Raw genomic sequence first — 6,349 nt, 5'->3', positions numbered from 1 at the left:
TGCGTGAAGAATTATTTTGTCAGAAGCCGCAAATATTAGCATACTAGCAATAAAATAATTGAAAGGAAATTAAATATTGAGTGAAGATTATTTTCTTATTTTGAATAACAGCAGTATGTTACACCTAACACTACTATTGCTTTTTCAAAATACTGAAAATTAATCAAATGACTGATGTTAAAGCTTGTATACTAATGAGAACAACTGTGATTCTAGGCAATGCAGAAGGTTATTGCTTGGTTTGTTCCAAGGTGGAAGATGATCCCAACAAAAGCACAATTGAAATGGAAACAATATCTCAACATGTACCATCCACAATAATATAATGTCCTACTATGCTCATTTTCACTCTTCATCATTTTGTTCTTGGGGTCTAGTAATATAACTTAACAAGTAAAATATTAACGGAAGAAATAGTTAATTGAATCAGTCACTATTATTACTGTTTCCATGTTCAGACTAATCGTTATGTTTTATTTTTCAGGTGCAGGGTGATATGTGCAGTCGCTGGGCACATTTTGAATGTGCAAAATACAATGAAAAAAATTGAAATAGCATATGTTTGTAAAAAAATGTATAGATAAATAAGTATTGTTGTTTGGTCTTTGTTGTTGGAGTGTTTTATTGTTCACAAATGTATGTAAATTAAAGCCTTTCTATTCTTCCTATGAAGTGCTATTGTTTTATTTGAAATGCCCTCAAATAAGATGCTTTATGGACCTTAAAAGTTTCACTTAATATCTTTAATAGAAAATATTACACATACTTTATAATGTTGTATGTAATACAGTTGTTGTTTATTTTGTTATACTATGCTGTATATAATGTGTCAGCTTTGCAGTATATTTCAGTCCTTGGAAATGTGTTACTGATGTACTCATATGCATTATGAAGGTAGGATGTTTAGTTAGTGTTACTTACCCCATCGAGATGATCTACCCATATGCATTAAGGTAGGATGTTTCGATAAGGTAGCACCAATTGATAGATATATCTGTCGAAATAAACTACGGTAGGATACTTCGACAAAGTAGGACAAATCGTCAGAACACCGGCTCTCTGTCTCTCTGTGTACCTGGCCTGTACCACTACACTTGCTGTCTACGAAGCGTCTGCCTCCCTTCCTTCTTTCACGTAATGGTACGATCCTAGTCTTTCTTTGCACTTGATTGGCCGCATGGTGTGCCCATCAAAATCAAGTCCCACCCCTGCCAGCTTTGATTGTTTGCAGCTGAAGATTCGGCTCTCCCCGATGGGAGTCGGCTCTTCTCGTTCATTTCACAGAATCGGCTCTTAGAGTCGGCTTGTTCACAGACGGCATATCACTGTTGCGGTCATTACGCTAATACCACAGAGCCGATACTCGACATACTCGGTGTGATTTTTCTACCATAAACAGTTGAAACTGTGAAACAGTTTGTTTCAATAAATAGCTTCTATTTCGATTTCCTTTTTTTTTCACGACCCTCTTGTAGATGTCTCCACAGGATGAGAAACACTGCCTCCGTCTAATCTAGACTGGTGGATGGCGCTGGCAGAGAAGACCACCTAGTCATTTCTTCCCCTCAACTTGGCACCTAACTCTGTAGAATTGCAGAACTGTTAGCCTGTCGATATGTATGCCACTTGTAACGTCATGCACAATGAGCACTGGATGCGTCCCTGGGCAAGAATATATGGGGGTCTCAGAGACCTTATGGAAAAATGATGAAATACAGAGTAATAGACTTGGGAATAGCACACAAAAGAAGAGTAATGTATATATATGTACTGTATATGTATCTATCTACATAAATAGATAGACCCAGTGGAACCTCGCGTCACGAACGTCTCTGAACACGTACAAATCGGGTTACGACCGATTATGTATGTATGTATATATATACAGTGGAACCTCGGGTCACGACCGTAATTTGTTCCAAAACTCTGGTCGCAACCCAATTTGGTTGTAATCCGAAGTAATTTCCCCCATAGGATTGTATGTAAATACAATTAATCTGTTCCGGACCGTATGAGCTGTATGTAAATATTTTTTTTTTAAAGATTTTTAAGCACAAAAATAGTTAATTATACCATAGAATGCACAGTGTAATAGTAAACTAAATGTAAAAACATTGTATAACACTGAGTAAACCTTGAACAGAGAAAACTAACATTGCAAGAGTTCACGCTAATAGCCTTACGAACCGCTCGCTGTAAACACTTTTTTTTAATGAGTTTTAAGCACAGGGAAAAAAATGAAAATTTGAAAAATCCGTAATTTATACAAAAACTAACCATAAACAACCAAGAAAACTAACCTTACAGGAGTCGAGTTCTGGCATGAAGGAAGTGAGCGGGAAGATGTGTGGAGAGGAGATTACAGTTTTGAGGTAAAGTCCCTCTGCGTGATGCACGTCTGACCGAGAACAATGTACTGTACAGGGAGAGACTGAACACGTGCGTAAATCAGCGGTGCGTACAAACCGGAAGGGAAACGAAATAGAGCACAAAGAGTTCACAGCGAATGCACAGGGAGAGACTGAACATGTGAGGAAATCATCGGCACATACGAACCGGAAGGGAAACTGGCTTGTTCGTCACCCAAGTGTGTGGTCGTCAACAGATGCAAAAGTTTGGCAAACTTTTTGGTTGTAACCCAATTTGTATGTGTTCAGAGACGTTCGTGACCCAAGGTCCCACTCTATATGTGTTTATATGTATATGTAAATATGTGTGTATATATATGTATATAGTATGTATATGTATGTATGTATGTATATGTATGTATATGTACTGTATATGTATAGAGCTCGGCATCTAGCAATGATGTGGAAACACCTGGGACATCAAGGGGTGATGCATCATCTTCCACCGCCGTGCTGAACCGTATTGATACCATGCCCCTTGAGGTCACCCCCAACCCTCTCACTCAACTGCAGTTTCAATTTAGACACACTCCGGCTTCGTATAAAAGTGAGCAATGTAATGATGACTCCCTTAATTTTGTGAAGAATGTAGTAGTTCTGGTAGACATTGCACACTGCATTCCATGCCACAGGGTCCCCACTTTCTATTAAGTAATGACGTTTTATGTCAGGTGGCAGAACACGAGGTCGAGGTGTTGTCCCTGTTTTTAGTACCATGGACTTGCCGACGACAAGTCTGTGAGCTGGCATATACCCACCTCCTGTGGGCCCACTTGGACCCTGAGAAAACAAATTAAGGAGGTGGAGGTCCGCCGCTTTTGCACATCCTGTCCAGAATGTCAATTGCTGGAGATTCCTAGGAGAGACCGTGCTCCTCTATTTCCTTTACCCCTGATTGTTGTCCCATTTGAACGTATCGGGGTCGACCTTCGGCCAGGGGACATAAATATATAATGGTCTTGGTAGATTATGCTACCCAATATCCCAAAGCTGTTCCATTGTGCTCAGCAACATCAAAAGTTATGGCATGGAAATTGGTAGGGGTCTTCACGCGAGTCAAAATCCTTAAAGAAATCATAAGTGAAGGGATACCCTTTACCTCAGAGCCGTTCAGGGACACAGCCAAGTTACTAAAAATAAAACATCTGAAGACCTCGGTACATCATTCTCAAACCGATGATCTAATAGAGCGGTTCAGTCAGATCCTCAAACAGATGCTACACAAGATAGTCAATGAGGATGTTAAGGACTGGGATCAGCTCCTCACCCTCGTCCTTTTTGAATGTTGGGAAGTCCCACAAGCCTCCACGGGGTTCTCACCCTTTTAATTATTGTATGGACGATAACCCTGGGTAATATTGGACATTCTAAAAGAAGGACGGGAACAGGAGGCACTTCTCTCTACAAATATATTAGAATATATAGCACAATTACACAACAGTTCGTGAAAATTCAACCTATTCTTAAATCTCACATGGAAAAGGTGCAAGTAACTCAAGTCTGCTGCTCTAACCTTGGTATGTCTTTACAGGAGTTCCGCCAGATAGATTGGCTTTTCATGCCATCTTGGGTGTCAATGTGACTTTCGCTCCTGTTATTTTCCTCCTGACTCTCAGTGAGTCTTCCCATCATACCCGGCGGTAGACGTCACTCATTGCACGACACGACTGTCTAGTGATAATCATTGATTTTGAATTAATTACACCACAAACACAAGCCAAAGCTTTCCTGCTACTGTAGTTTAGTTTTGTTTAAATCAAATGTTTAATTTTTAAGCATATAAGTGCTTCATTAAACACATGATGGGGATTAGCTGGTGTTATATCTATGGGCCATTTGTACTAATAAAAGGAAGAAGACGGAGACAGGTTCAAAGTAGTAAACTTTAACAGGTCCTGTTACTAAGATCGTTTCAGAGTACACGTTACGCAGCCTTATTATTATTATTATTATTATTATTATTATTATTATCTACTTCCTAATAGCTCCCCAATACCCACAATTCCTTATTACTACGGAATCCCCAGAAGTCCAGACTTACAATACACTACAGCTGGCTACAAACAGACAGGTAATGTTCAGACTCCCCGAATATACTGAGGCTGAACTTGCAGCCTGGGGGGCCTTAGTGGCTTCGATGGCCCTCTGCTTCTGTAGAGACTGTATACTGTACACAATTTTTTATGATTTTCATCATTTGTAATGCTTCTAAATTATGTGTTTGCATGAGGACAACTGAATAAAAATCTCTCAGTTCGAATTTGTATTTGAAAGTCACTAAGTATTTATTGCAATTTCTCATATTTCTTCAAGCAAATTAATATTTTTCTTTAAAGCAGAAATAACTCAGAGATTACTTAATAATACAAAACAGTTTTAATAATCAGTTACCTATGTATATTAAATTATTTTGGTTTCTTTATTGAACAGTTTTGTGTAACAGAAACAAATGAACAAACAGTACAACACTAATTAGTGAATGGCTCAAAGTAGGATTAATTCATTCATTAATACTTCTGAGCGACACAACAATGCAAATTAGTTGGAACTTTGATTGGTTGTGTCAATAATTCTGTCTTTAAAATGATATGAAGATGAAAAATGAAACATTATTGCGTTTTTGCCTATTTATTTAGCCAGTTGCTTAAGCAGACTTCAGTTTATTTCCACCAGTTGTTTAAGTGATGATATCCAAGATCCAAACACAAATGTTCACAAGTGACCAGTGCTGGGAAACGTTACTTAAATTAAATTCCTTCCATTGCTCATTTCTTACAAAATCCTAATCTCCTCCCGTTCAGCGCGTTTCTTTTCCTCACTTGTCTCGATGAGGAGTCGGAGTAAAGCTGTATGCACACTACATGTGTTGCTGCCATGATGTGATTTAAGTGATTGGTTACTTAACTGCATTTCTCACTTTGCTATCTGCTCTTTGCTTGGAGCTCATGATGGACAACACGTTACCTCTCTAAGGACAGTATCTGACATCCCAGTCTGAAAGGTGAGATGGAATCCGCGTCTCTCAGCAGCCTCGGCCGAGCACTTCAAGCTTAGTGCACTGAGCCCGTTGTCTGAAAGGCCGTAGCGGCGCCCACAGATGGGTGGTCTGCAGTGTGTCAGTTGGGGTTTGGCTGAATGACGTGGAGATATCAGCTCAGATGTTCTCTTCTACATTGATGCCCAGTGCACTAGAGATGAGGTGAGGCTCCTCCGCACACACTGCCTTGGCTTCTGACTCGACAGACCATGTAAAAGAGGGGTTTCACGGACCTCTGGAAAATGTGCTAATTCATAGGGTTTGGCCAACAGAAAGCCAAGTGCAGGAGTCACAGACAGATGACTGGAGATGACAGACAGGTGACTGTAATTTATTCAATGCAACAAATAATATACAACAATAAAGTAAGCACACTGTAGGTAAACCAAGACAGCGGAATGCAGAGTCTCTCAGGAACAGGAAACCCCTTCTAGTCAAAAAGCGTGACTTTACTAAACTATATGACAATAATAATAATATTTACTGACACTGACTTACAACGTTTGAGACACAATTGCTGGCATTTCTTTTGTCTTTTCACTATTAGCACAGACAGCTGAAGTGACCTCCTCACGGTGACACCCTCAGTGCCTATCAGTCATAACATATCAGATCCTTTTGAAATTCATTCTAAAACACGTCGTTGACAGGCGACCATTGCTACTACCTTATAAAAGCTCTCTGAAAGAACATTTTTCTGGGTGGAAAAAGAAATTCCATCTTTAGTTTAACATAACAACACTTCAGTTATTAACAATTTAACACCAAAATAAAATGCAGGTATTTCAGAACATTTATATTTTTTGGGGTGGTACGCCATGACAAAGGGCTGATAGCCCCCAGTGTAGATCTTCTCCAACTAAGCCCACTTCTGGAGGTGGCACCCAGTCTGAATTCTGTTCTG

This window comes from Erpetoichthys calabaricus, chromosome 4 (genome assembly GCF_900747795.2).
Source record: "Erpetoichthys calabaricus chromosome 4, fErpCal1.3, whole genome shotgun sequence".
Taxonomy (NCBI): domain Eukaryota; kingdom Metazoa; phylum Chordata; class Cladistia; order Polypteriformes; family Polypteridae; genus Erpetoichthys; species Erpetoichthys calabaricus.
Note: the sequence above shows the minus strand (reverse complement) of the source record.